This window comes from Monodelphis domestica, chromosome 5 (genome assembly GCF_027887165.1).
Source record: "Monodelphis domestica isolate mMonDom1 chromosome 5, mMonDom1.pri, whole genome shotgun sequence".
NCBI classification, from domain to species: domain Eukaryota; kingdom Metazoa; phylum Chordata; class Mammalia; order Didelphimorphia; family Didelphidae; genus Monodelphis; species Monodelphis domestica.
Window position 1 is genome coordinate 194,882,237 of NC_077231.1, and position 14,221 is coordinate 194,896,457.

The window sequence follows — 14,221 nt, forward strand, 5'->3', positions numbered from 1 at the left end:
AGTAATATAGACTTTAGGTTTACTTTCCCAATACTACTTTCACTGGAAGGTCAGGTATTCAAAGCGCACCTACAGCTTCTTTCCACCAGGTCCTAAAGGTCACCCTGAGGATTTCTGGCCTCTATGATTATCCTTTACTAGACTTTATCTGGTTCATTCCATCATGTAATTTAACCAGTTGGCATTTCCCCAATATAGATAAACCAATTAATAGAAATTTGCTTCTTTAGAGACATATTTATTTACTGAGAAGGTAAAATATGCACCAACCTACAAGTTTCCCCTTACCTCACCCCACAGGAGTGTGCATTCTCCCCTCTATATGCCCATTTGGTCTCTTTGGAGAGTGGAAGTAAACCTAAAGTCACTTTTTCAATTTTTTTTCTTTAGCAGGTATTGGGGTTGGTGTACTTCATGACTCCCCTAGACCTTTTCTACCTTACTCCAAACTCCATTTCTGGGAGTGACTTAGACCAAGTATGAGGTCCTCCCTTGCTCTGCTGGGCTGGTTCCTTCCTAGAATGGGTCAAGAAAATCTCTTGACTTCTTCATAATCTTTTCTCTAGACTCATCACTGTACTTGGCTGCTGTGCACTGGCAAACTCGATTATAGTCTCTAATTCATAGACTTCTAATAGCACTTCTGTCTTTCTTAAGTCTATGTGTGTGTGTGTGTGTGTGTGTGTGTGTGTGTGTGTGTCTCTCCAAATATGTGTATATATGTATATACATATACATATATATATATAGTAGTAGTCTCTCGGTAACCGAGGATGATGATTGTCTTTGTGCGAAATATACAGTTATATATACATTTACCTAAGAAAACTAAAAACAAAAGAGAGTTGTTATTTGTGACTATGTAGTTGGATGCAAAAGAGGATGAGAAACCCCTTCCCTACCTGGAAATTCGAGGTAACTCTTGCACCTCACTTGAAAGCTTCCAGGCAATAAATCTAGAGATTAGCTGATTAGGATTTTTGTATGCACACTCAATTTTAGCTCTTCAGACAATTAATAAAGTTCTTTTTTTCACCATGAAATAATCTACAGAGACTCCATAATGAGTGTCTGAAAATAGGCTTAAGAAGTCTCCAAATGTTTGAATGAAGAAGGGCAGAATGGGCCTTCACTGGCTAGTCCTTCCATTACCTAAGGTATGTGTTTTTTGTTCTTAAGTTAAATCAAAGGTAAAAATCATTGTTAAAAATAGTTTTTTTCCTCTTTTCTATGAACTCACTTGTGATGAGTTATTAATTGAACTTCAAACTTTCAGCAATTTAACTGGTTAGTTAATTGCACTAAGATTTTGAGAAAATCTATAGAAACTTCTTTGAATTATTTAAAGTAGTACAGTTTACTGTGTCTTACTTTCCATAATGGAGTAAGATATCCCATTTATATTGAAGCTATAATGACTATACAATTTGTGAAAAAGTTCACTTTGATTTGAATTATCTCTATAATTACCACAAGCATCCCACTCTATTCAATACATATAAAATTTTAGATTAGGCAATTATTCTGTGCAAAGCCACAGGTCTGTCACTATTTTAAGAATGATATGATCCTTTTAATTCTATTCATCATTTTTCCAATGTAGACCTCAGCAGTGGTATTTTCATTTTCTGTCTTTTTTTCTTATAGAGAGAATTGAAAATGAATGATTCTTTAACATGTGCTGTAGTCAATGGTTGCTCCATAAAAATATTTACCTTTAACAAACCCATTTATCAAATTATGAATATATTTAGGAATACTGAAAAAATCTTTAACATGCAACAAATTGTAGGCATTACCTCTAACATAACAGTGTTCTTCAGATTTGAATTCAATGGTGGATTAAAAAAATTCTTATTTTATTCCAGTAACAAATTTACACATACGTTTTCCATGATTACATAATTCATGTTCTCTTCTTTCCCTCTTACCTTCCCCCTCACAGAATGGGCAAGCAATTCCACTGGGCTATACATGAATTATCACTCAAAACCCATTTCCATGTTATTCATTTTTGTAATAGAGTAATATTTTAAAACCCAAAACACCAAATCATATGCCCAAATAAGTATGTGATAAATCATGTTTTCTTCTGCATTTCTACTCCAAGAGTTCTTTCTCTACATGTGGATACAGTTTTTTTCATAAATTCCTCAGAATTGTCCTGAATGATTGTATTGGCAGTAGCACAGTCTATTACATTTGATCACCCCACAAAAGTGCAGCTATAAATATTTTTGTAAAAACAAATCTATCCCCATTTTTATTTATCTCTTTGGGGTACAAACCTAGTAGTGGTATTGTTGGATCAAGGGGTGTGCATTCTTTTAAAGCCCTTTGGGCATAGTTCCAGATTGCCTTCCAGAATGTTGACTCAATTCACAATTTAGGGTGGGATATTTTTGAGGAAGGTTCTAATTTTGGTATGCAAAATACCAATTAACATTAAAAGCTCTTTGGAGAGGACAGAGAATTCTATTTGAGTTGAGAAATATTTTCAATTCCATGATAGGCACTTTTGTATCTAGAATCTACTATTTCACAAAAAAGTTATCTTACTTTCCTTAATTGTCCTGTTCAACTCATAAGCCTATGTCTAAGGGATTATATTTTAAGAATGTATGACCATTGAACCCAAAAGATTACAGAGATTTATTTAGAGCTATTGAGAGCCAATGAGGCTGTCATAAGTAAGAAATACTATAATATCCTGATATTTAGAATGCTTAGATTTATGACATTGTTGCTTTAATGATTACATTCTTAAAGTAAAACATGTCAAATTATGAAATTGCGGTCATTGGGATGCCTGGAACAGAATTTTATAATCTGATAAATCTAATACAAAAAACTCCAGGTTTAAAGCAACAATAGGGCCCAAATGATTATGAATACCTGTGTATTAGCCAGTTCCTTAGCATAGAGGAATGCATTAGTTGATCCAAAGGGACCATTTAAGACTATGATAGATTATATTTCTTGTTACTATTCATAGAGAATATACTTAATGAGCTACTGGGCCCAAAGAGACTGGTGCTAAAAATTAAAGGTATAAACAATTTAGCCTTAATTTTTGATACAATTTTATCTATGTATTTTTAAAATATCTTATTGTCTTTCATACATATCACATATGATCAATGTATATCCCTTTTATCATAACTCTGCTTCTAATGTAATATTATTTTTTCTCATCTGGAGATGGTCATTACAAAATTGTCTAGCCCTTTAATTGGAAGCACTTATAATCTGATTTTTTTTAATTTATTACTTCCATAGATTAATTTCCAGCCATGTAAATCATCTATGGCTTTCCATTCTTTGCAATTCGTGTCCATGTCTTTCCTTAAATTCTCGCTGGAGGTTGGAAAGGACTTACCTATTTCTTTAAAATTTTGTGGCTATAATTTCAACACTTAACTAATTCCTCTAATATTTACTTGACTATCTCACTACCATTTCCTGTCAAATATATCCTTGATGAAGCTGTTTATGCTAATTATTATGTACATGTAGTCATCACAGGTAACATGCTGGACTTATTTTCATTTATTATGCATCTCTCTTGTCCTTTGGGTCATCTGTAATTCTGAGTCTTGTGAGATCATATTTTTCAGTGATTTGCAGCCATATAATCTCATCAGGAGAATATTGGTGTTTTAGGAATAAGCTGTTGCATGCTGGGAAATGTAGAAAACTAAAATGTACTATCATTTTCTTAAATGTGGTCTTGCCTTATTCAGTTTTACTTCCATTTTACTATCCTTTTATGGTGTCCATTTAAGATAGACTTAGTCAATAGGTAGTTTTTTTTCTCAACTAGGTGCCATAATCTGGGAAATTTATATTTTTAATCCACTTTGTTTTTCCATTGTGGGATTCTAAGCAACTGAGAATCTCATTGAAGACATCCTTCTGTTTTCTAATGCTTGATGTCAACTAGTCCAATATTGGCTATGAAAAGAGCTTGTGGAGAGTCTTACTATTGATTGGGAATCACTTTTCCCTTTGGAATTTTCCTAGGACATCTTTCATGATGCATTTGAGAATGTTTTCTTTATTTTATGTATACCTTGTATAACTGACAATAGATGGAAATTTTCTGTAGTTATATATGATTTTAACATGTGCATGTGAGACACCTTGTTTGAGAAATTTTAAGACTACAAAGTAACTAGCTGGCTTGACAGATAAAGCATTAGACCCCAAGTTAGATAGATCTAAATTTGAATCTGACCTCAGACCTTTACTGTATAATTCTGGGCAAGACACTTAATGTTCTGCCTACTTCAGTCTCCTCAACTAGAAAATGGGTATAATAACAGCTTGAAGAGCTGTTGTGAGGATCAAATGTGATAATATTTGTAAAGCACTTAACACAAGACCAGACATTTAGTAGGTGCTTAGTAGGCGTTCAAGTTCCATTGTCATTATAGACTTTAAAGATGGAAGTATTCTTCAAAGATTACTATTCCATCCACTCTCATTTTATAGATGAAATATCTGTTCCGTTTCATAGTTGTTGCCCTCTTAGTTTCATTAATAAATGCAAGTTGATTTCACCTGTTTTCACTTTCAAGATTATCTGAGTCACATTCAAAGCTCCCTGCTACCTCATTTTCCCTTCAGTTGCTTGAGGTTCCTTGAAGTGGTCTTGCTCATAATTTTCTATCGTGCTATGCCATAATGTTTTATAAATGAGCTTGTATCTAAGCTCATATTTCCCTTGTCTAATATATATTTCTGCTTGGAAAAGAAATAAAACATTTGCTAGCATGAGTTCTTTATGAACTCTTCTCCTGCTCCTTCATTTGTGGTCATTAATTCTCATTTCATTGGTTAAACCTCTCTAATAAAAAAGGTAATTGAATCAATTTTTTTTATTTTTTCCATTTCCCACAATTTTTTCAGCTAAACAATTTATTTGAACTGATTAAGTTGAATTTTGTGTAAATGCATGCATTGTATTTACACTTTTATAATTTTTCTAATTTGATTTTTTTCCAAATAATTTTGATCTTTTTCTTAAAAAAGTTATCTTTCTACACACAGACAAATAATTCTGAAATAACTGCTATATCCATGACTAGTTTTTTCTTGTCTGTTAAGATATAATATTAATTTAAATTTTTTGCCCTGGTATTTAGTGATTACAATGCCCAGTTTAATGCCTTTGATGCTCTTCTTCATAGAAGTATTCATTGTGTACACATATGAGACTTTTGAGTGGTTTATACTAGACCTTTTTTCTTCTTTTTTTCCTCCTAGAAGGAAAATTAGCTTTTATTTGGAATTGCAGTCAATCTAACCACAGGAGAGCACATCAAAACACTACAATATAAAGCATTTACCTAACTTTTAATGTTTTCATCTTTTTCATTTGTAATGTATTATATCTAGCCTTTTAATAGACTTTGTTTTTATTTGGATAATTACTTTTAATTTAACTTCAATTTCAATGAAAATAAACTGTTTTATTGCAGAAAATTGAATCAATGGTCTATCTTTCCAATTTACTATTATGAATTTTCAAATACATAATGATGCCAGAACATTGTCTTAAATTTCAGTAGGACTGGTATTATTATTAGCTCTGCTACTTTTTGGGGGGCAGTCAGGTATCTAAATGGATAGAGTTCTGTTCTAAGAGTCAGGAAGACATTTTCCTTAGTTCAGATCCATTTTCAGGCTTTTACTAGTTGGGTCACCCTGTGCAAGCCACTTCACTCTATTTCCCTTAGTTTCCTCTTGTGTAAAATGAACTGGAGAGGGAAATGGCAAAGATTCAATTATATTTGACAAGAAAACTCCAAATGGTGTTACAGAGAGTCAGACATGACTGAAATGACTAAACAACTATGCTACTTAGAACTACTTGTGTGACCTTAGACAAGTAATTTCAATTCTTTGAGCCTCAGTTTCTTCATTTTTGGAAAAGTATTGAACTAGATAATCTCTAAGATCTCTTCTACACCTAATCCTTCAATTCTAAGCACCCCTAAATTCACTAAAATGAATTTTTCTTTATCCTGTGACAGTTTTCTCTGGTGTTTATGTTATTTATATAGTATTCTGCTCATTTAACATTTTTCAGTGGAAGTGGAAAAAAAGTTTTTTTGTATATTCTCCTTGATTTCTCTTTTCATACCTATATATTTCATGCTCTTTATGTATATATATATATATGTGCATGTATACATTACACTGATTCAATCACATTAAACATACTTTTATTACATGTGTATTTATGTAAGTATGTATATCAATTACTTGAATAATATTTATTAAGTGCATACTATATACCAGGTACTGTGTGAAGCACTAGTGATTAAAAAAAAAAAAAGCTAAAGATAGTCCTTTATGTCAAGAAGTATTTAGACCCTATTCTAGGGTTTAAACAATTTGGGAAACTGAGCTTTTCTAGACCACTAGATATGACTTCTTAATTCATGTTCTCACATATATACATATTTGCCATCCTTTTTGGTGCCCACAATTGAAGCTAAATCAATAAATATTGAGGTATATTTTTGTACGTTTTGGAAAACTTTTCTAAGTTCTTCATAGGAGTTTTTTTACATCACTTCCTGCAATAAATGTTGATGAATAGATTGTAATTTTCCTCATCATGAGTACTTGCATGGTGAGATGACCAAGTGTTCTGTGAAATGATGTTTCTTGCTGCATTTGGCACACTGTAATGCCATCTCTGCCAAATCCTTTATTTGCCTCTCCAATAGTGCATCCCAGGAGTCATCTTTCCATTTAGCTATAGCTTTTCTATAGCTCCTGTGTTCACTTATTGCAAGAATGCTGGTATGTGCTTAATACAGTAGAAATATATCTACCTGTTGGCCTCTGGATAAAGATTATACACTTAAAAGTATAACCCCTCAAATTCATATTTCTAAATGGCCTAATTCAAAATACTTAAAAAGCCTAAGAATTGGGTAGTAATTTTTAGCAACTGTGGACTTCCTTTCTTTTATTCTTCTTTTATTATAAATTCAATAATCATCCCCAAGCACAAACATTTCAAAATACAAAACACACGGAAAAGAATTGTATAAGAAGTGTGAACTTCTATTATATGCAGTTTTTTGAAAGAAATATTTATGGGACTTTTAGGTATGGCACTAAGATGACCGAGTAGAATCAGAAAAAGCTTGAACCACGATGAGAATCCTCTCCAAACAACCTAAAATAACACCTCAAAATGAATACTGGTGTGAAAGAACCATCAAGGAGACAGAATGAAGCAACTTTCATGTAAAGAACAAGTTGAAAGGTAAGCAAAGAAGGTCTAGTTCACTGGGTGAGAGAAGAGCATAACTTGCAAGAGGCCATGACAAGGAGTTCCTGGGGAAACCAATAGCAAGCTCCCCACCCACATTTACTATTCTAGGTTCTGAAGGTATATGTACTAAGTGTACTATAATATACCTGGCTCAAGCCAATGTGGAGACCCTGAGACCCTGCCTAAGCCAATAGCAGAGTAGCCCCCCCCCCCACACACACACCCCTTAAAGTTTCAAGCTCCAGCCCCAACCTTAAGCGAAGTCTTGGATGCCAGCACAAGGTAGTCTGTGTGGCATGCCTGATCTGTGTAAGCCCAGATCAAGGCTGGGGACCCCAGCTCAAGCTTGTAGTGAGGACTTGAACCCCAGTGCAAGGCAGTATGTGGTATACCTTGTTTGTATGAGTCCAGGGCAAGTACCCCACCAGCCCCAGCACAAGGGAAGTCCACAGTGCACCTGGCCAGAGTAAGACCAGGGAGAGGACTAGTGCCCCAGCTCCAACCTGAAGGGAGGATGTGAAATTTAGTGAAAGCCAATTAGCAGCTTATCTGGTTTGCTTAAATCCAGAGTCCCTCCCCAAACTCAAGGCCCCCAGGGTACCTGACCTACTCAAGCCTAGTGTGAGGCCAAAAGCCTACAAAGTCTGAGATTAGACCTTTAGAGTAGTTCACAGCTCTCTGAGCTCTGCAAGCCTCCAGCAGTCTCAGGGGGTGATTGAATCAGCAGTGGGAGGTAGCTTTCAGAGCTCCCAGCCCACAGAAACAGAGCTAAGGGCAGCAACAAGGAAAAACTGAAGTTTAAGAGAATGTTTCCTCTACCATGAGAACAGAGTAAGCCTTTAATATAAAAGTGAAAGTCAAGAAAAAGGTTGTGAAAATGAGCAAACGTCAAGGAAAAAAAAACACAACACCTAACCAAGAAAAATTCTGTGGTGACAAAAAAGGCAAGGAATAGATTAAAAAGGGGACAGTGGAAGCAAAGAAAGCTTCAAAGAAAAATATGAATTGGTCTTAAGAATTCTAGAGAATCAAGTAAAAAACTAGTTGAAAATGTTAATAGCATTAGAAACGTTGCTGGACACAAAATAAATCCCCCCAAATTATCAGCATTTCTATGAATTTCCAGCCAAGTTCAGTATCTAGAGATAAAAAGAGAAATTCCATTTAAAATAACTCTAGATAATAGAAAATTTCTGGTAATCTACTTGCCAAGATGAACCCAGGAATTATATGAACACAATTAAAAATGCTTTTCATATAAATAGGGTCAGATTTAAACATTTAGAAAAAATATTAATTGATCATGGGTACACCAAACTAACATAATAAAAATGACAATTCTACCTAAATTAATTTATTTACACAGTGCCATACAAATCATACTACCAAATTATTATTTTATAGAATGATGAAAAAAACATTAATACAATTCATCTGGAAGAACAAAAGGTCAAGAATATCAAGGGAATTAATGAAAATAAATGCGAAGGAAGGTGACCTAACAGTACCAGATCTCAAACTCTACTTATAAAGCGGTAATTATCAAAATAGTCTGGTTCTGGCTAAGAAATAGAATGGTAGATCAATGGAATAGAGTAATTACACAATATATAGCAGTAAATTACCTTAGCAACCTATTCTTTGATAAACCCAAAGACTCCTGCTTTGGGGATAAGAACTCACTATTTAACAAAAAATGTTGGAAAAATTTGAGAATATTATGGCAGAAACTAATTATAGACCAATATTTCACGCCCTGTGCCAAGATAAGGTCAAAATGAACATATAATTTACATATAAAGAATTATAAAATAAGCAAATTATGGGAACTTGGAATCATTTACCTGATGAATCTATGCAGAAGGGAAGAATGTATTTAAAAACAAGAGATAGAGAGCATTTTAAGTTGTAAAGTGAATAATTGATTATGTTAAATTAAAAAGATTTTGTAAAAATGAATGTAATCAAAATTAGAAGGAAAACATAAACTGGGAAAATTTTTTTACAGTTTTCTCTGTTACAGGTCTAATTCTCAAATCTATAGTAAACCAAATGACGTTTATAAGAATACAAGTCATTCCCCAATTGGCAAATGGTCAAAGGATATGAACCAGCAGTTTTCAGATATAGAAATCAAAACTATCAATGACCATATGAAAAATGTTCTAAATCACTCTTCGTTAGAGGAATATAAATTAAAACGATTCTGAGGTGCCACCTTATACCTATCAAATTGGCCAATATGACAGTAAAGGAAACTGACAAATGTTGGAAGGGATATAGCAAAATTGGGTCGCTAATGCATTATTGGCAGATTTTTAAAAAGAAATTAATTAATTATTATTTATTTCTTTTAATTATTTGTACACAGAAATGCTATTTAAGTTTATAATAATAAAATATTTTAAATCTGCCCAAGTTGTTTTGAAGATTTTTATAATTTTTTTTCTTTCTTTTATTTTGATAACAAATTTCCAAAAATGTTTTCCAAAGTTATAGGATTCATATTGTTTTCCTTCCTTCTTCACTCTCTCTTCCTGGAATTGACAAGCAATTCAGTCTGGATTATACATGTATTATCAAGTAAAACACATTTCCATATTACTCATTTTTGTAAGTGGTAATCTTATAAAACCAAAACCTTAAATCATATATCCAGATAACCAAAAGATGAATCATATGTTATAATCTGTATTTATATTTCAGTAGTTCTTTCTCTGGAGGTGGAGAGCATTCTTTTTCATAAGTCCCTCAAAATTGTCCTTTATCATTATATTGCTGTTAGTAGCAAAGTCTATCACATTTCATCGTTCCACAATATTTCAGTTACTGTGTATAATGTTCTGGTTCTGCTCATTTCACTCTGCATTAAATTGCATAAGTCTTTCCAAAATCATACTATTCATCATTCCCTATAGCACAATAGTATTCCATCACATCATATACTGCATTTTGTTCAGCCATTCGCTAATTGAGGGACATGCCTTTAGTTTTCAATTCTTTGCCATCACAAAAAGGACAGCTATAAATATTTTTGTACGAACAGATCCTTTCCTAATTTTTAAAAAAATCTCTTTGGGATAAAGATGTTGGTGGAGTTTTGAACTGTTCCAACCATTCTGGAGGTCAATTTGGAACTATGCCCAAAGGGCTATAAATTTGAGCATACTCTTTGGTCCTGTAATGCCATTTCTGGATCTGTATCCCAAAGAGATAATAAAAAAGAAGAAAGGACCTACAAATATATTTATAGCTCTTCTTTTCATGGTAGCAAAGAACTGGAAATGGAAAGGACATCCATCAATTGGGGAATAGCTGAACAAGTTGTGTTATATTTTGGTGATGGAATACTATTGCGCTCTAAGAAATGATAAGCAAGATGGTTTCAGAAAAAGCTGGAAAGATCTTCATGAGCTAATGCAGAGTGAAATAAGCAGAATTGGGAGAACAATGTATACAGTAACAATAATGTACTATAATCAGCAGTGAAATTTTAGCTATTCTCAACAATGCAAGGATCTGGGACAATTCCGAAAGACATAATGGGCAATGCTATATACCTTGAGAGAAATAACTGTTTGGGGTCAGATGGATACAGATCAAAGCATACTGTATTTCATATCAGCGTGTTTGTGATTTTGTTTTAGAGTTTTAATTTTATAACAATGACCAATATAAAAGTGTGTTTTATATGATAATACATGTATGGTACAGATCAAATTTCTTCACATCTCCCAGTGTGGGGAGGAAAGAGAGGAAAGGAGATGGTTTGGATCTTATAATTTTGTGAAATATGTTGAAAATTATTATTACTTATATTGGGAAAATAAAATATATTTAAATTAAAGAAAAGCAATATTTATGAGTATTTTGAGTTCAATAAGGTAGTAATAAAACTTCTTTATTTATATCATTCTTTGTACTTCCTCTCCTTTCTTTGCTTTCAAAAATGCTTTGTTGACGCATTTCTTCACGCCTATCACTATTAATGCATGTTTTTCCTCCATGAGTAGAAATCCTCTCATAACAATTCTAAAGCCATTATGTATATAATATTATTAACTCATAGACCATGTCTGAGAATGAGTATATATGATTCAGTGTCTCTATAGTCCATCACCTAACTACCAAGAAGTGACATGTGTATTGTTTATTATCAATCGTTCTGAAGTTTTGATTGTGCTAGAGCCAGTTTGATCCAGATCAGAAGAGCCAACTATTAAATTTTCAGGAGGAGCACTTATAACTTAGAAATCAGCAAATTCATCAGATCAGGGCTAGATTTGTTGTCTTTCTGCTTGTCTACTTTTATGGATGAAAATTAAACTAAAAAGAGGAATCATTTATAAGTTTGTTTTACCCCATAAAGCTAGTTAAATAATTGTCAGTACATTGTGGATTGTTCCCCATTTGGGGAGAATTCTGAAACCTTTCAAAGTTGTTTCTCTTTAAATTATTTTACACTCTTTTATGAATTATTATCTTGATTCGGCTCATTAAATGGCAATAGCTCATCTATCTTTCCATATTTTTCTAATTCTATCAGTTATTATTTCTTATGGCACAATAAAATTCCACAAAATCAATATTCTATTATTTGTTTAGCTCTTCACTAGTTGATGGGCAGCTATTGTATTTTCATTTATTTATTACAACATAAAATGCCACTATAAATATGTACATATATTTATGTAGATTTTCCCTTTTGTCTTTTACTTTTAGAGATGTATATCTAAGAGTAATACAATGAATCAAATGATATGTACACATTAGTAATTTGGGAAATATAGTTATTATTTTGCATGCTGATTGATCCAATTCACTGCTCCACAAATAATAGCATGCAAGTGTTCTGGGACTCCCCCAATAACTTCTCTAAAATTTCTTAATCATTCTGATGTACATGAAGTGGAATATTAATGGCTTTATTTTAATTTCTCTTATTATATTAGTGACATGGATTTTTAAAATATTGTTTTTGATAGTCTGTATTCCTTCATTTGAGGATTTACACTTTATATCTTTTGACCAATTAGCTATTGAGAATTTATTTTTTATATTTGCATCAGTTATTTATATGCTTTATATATCAGAACCTTAGCAAATAATTTTTCTATATAAGAAATATACTCTTCAATATACGTATATTATCATATGAGCTTTTGTAATCAGGTATTGTATCCATTTAGAATTTCTTATGTCATATAGTATAAGACATTAGTCTGAATTTAAAGTCTGCCTTATTGCTTTCCACTTTTCCCAGAAGTTTTTGTCAGTGAGGGAGTCATTAGCCCAGCAATCCACGTCCTTGGGTTAATTGAATACCATGCTACTGTTTGTTTCTGGATCTCATTTTTATTATAATTATCCCCACCAATTATTGTTTTGCTATTTCTTGCTATATTTCACTTAGATTTCCCTTTATATATTTAGAAATTATGCCATTTGGTACATATTTATTTAATATTTATATTATTTAGTAATTCATGTCACCTTTAAACAAAATGGTTTCCTTGTTTATCTTTTTAAATGTCTATTTTTCTTGTTATCTTGTCCAGAATCATGACGAGTATTCATGCTTCTTTTGGATTCACATGAGATATAATGAAATCTACTTTAGTTTTTCATCTTAACTCTACATAAATTGTATGTTTCACATACATTACTAGTAAACTACATATTGTATTTTTCTTCCCAATCCATCCTACCATTCTGCCACTTTCCTTTGGGTGTGTTTATTAATCTTAAAAGTTATGTCTTGGGCATATCTTTCTTTACATCACTTCTTATAATAAGGTTTCCCCTCTTCTCTTTCCTCTTTTTTCCAATTCTCCTTTTACAGTGAAGAAGGTAGAAAAGATACATACTGAGATCAACACTAATAAGCTCTCATTTTAGTTGTCTGTTCCTATTCCTTTGCCCTTCCTTTTTTTATGCTACTCTGATCTAAATTACTGACCAGAGTTTCTCTCCTTTTAAGTCTCCATTTATAATCTCTCCTTCTTGGTTGAGTTTGTCCTTACTTGGGAGAATTTTCTCCACAATATTCTCCTCATGAATGCTCCATTTCCTCCTCTCTATTCCCACCTGCTTCCCTAATGAAGTTAAAGTATTTCTGGGATAAACCCTGCATATATTTGGATGTTTAAACTTTCTTTTCCTGTTTGAGATGAGTTAAATTCATCAGTTGCTTCTCATGTGTCTATATTTCTTCTGGTCTGCCAAAAATATGAAAAAATTGTGAATTCTTTTCTGTATTTCTTCCCTCATATGTTTTCTTTTCCCCATCCCTTTTCTTTATTCTTCTAAGTCAAAGAATATAGCATAAAACTCCACCTTGGTGTTGTGATAAGGGAATCACTTTAAAAGACTGATATATATTAATTTAAGGTCACCAAGGAATTCAGCCATGTAATTCCTAAATGAAAAACTCAAGTCAGCTGTCAGCCTTTTTTGGAGTTTAATTACAATAGGAGCAAGAAAGGAATTAGAGATAGAGAGAAAGAAAAAGGGAGAGAAGGGAATAGAGCTTAAATACCCCTTCTGTTTAGGCTGGGCCAAAAGGCCCAAGCCCTTAGATAGCTGGGGCAAAGAAAGGAGATCAGTCCCTATCACTCACGTGACCAAAATGGAGAAACAGTCTCAGAGGCCCCCACCTTCAGCTTCCTTCAGCGCAAGCTTCTCCGAGTCCACCACAATCACCCCGACCAAACTCCTCAACCCCCCTCAAGTCTCCAGACCTTCCTATCTTTAAGGAAATCATCCAAGTTCCTCCTCTCAGTTCTCCCATCTACCAATCACTGTTCATCAATTTCCCTGTGCCAATGGAGGCTCTAGCTTAACCCAGGACCGCCCAGAGGTTTCTGGCTTTTGCACATGTCTGTTGAAGGTCATATTTTCAAATGATTAAATCTTTGATCTAAG

At 33.1% G+C, this 14,221-nt stretch overlaps 1 long non-coding RNA gene across 1 annotated transcript in view; it reads left to right on the forward strand.

Moving 5' to 3' along the window:
• Positions 1 to 6,648: 6,648 nt before the first annotated feature.
• LOC103095483 (uncharacterized) overlaps positions 6,649 to 14,221 on the forward strand; it is a 74,364-nt gene continuing 66,791 nt past the window's right edge. The window contains exons 1-2 of the long non-coding RNA XR_008912288.1: positions 6,649 to 7,288; positions 8,702 to 8,832. This is a non-coding gene — a long non-coding RNA (uncharacterized LOC103095483). The remainder of the gene's footprint in view (positions 7,289 to 8,701; positions 8,833 to 14,221) is intronic.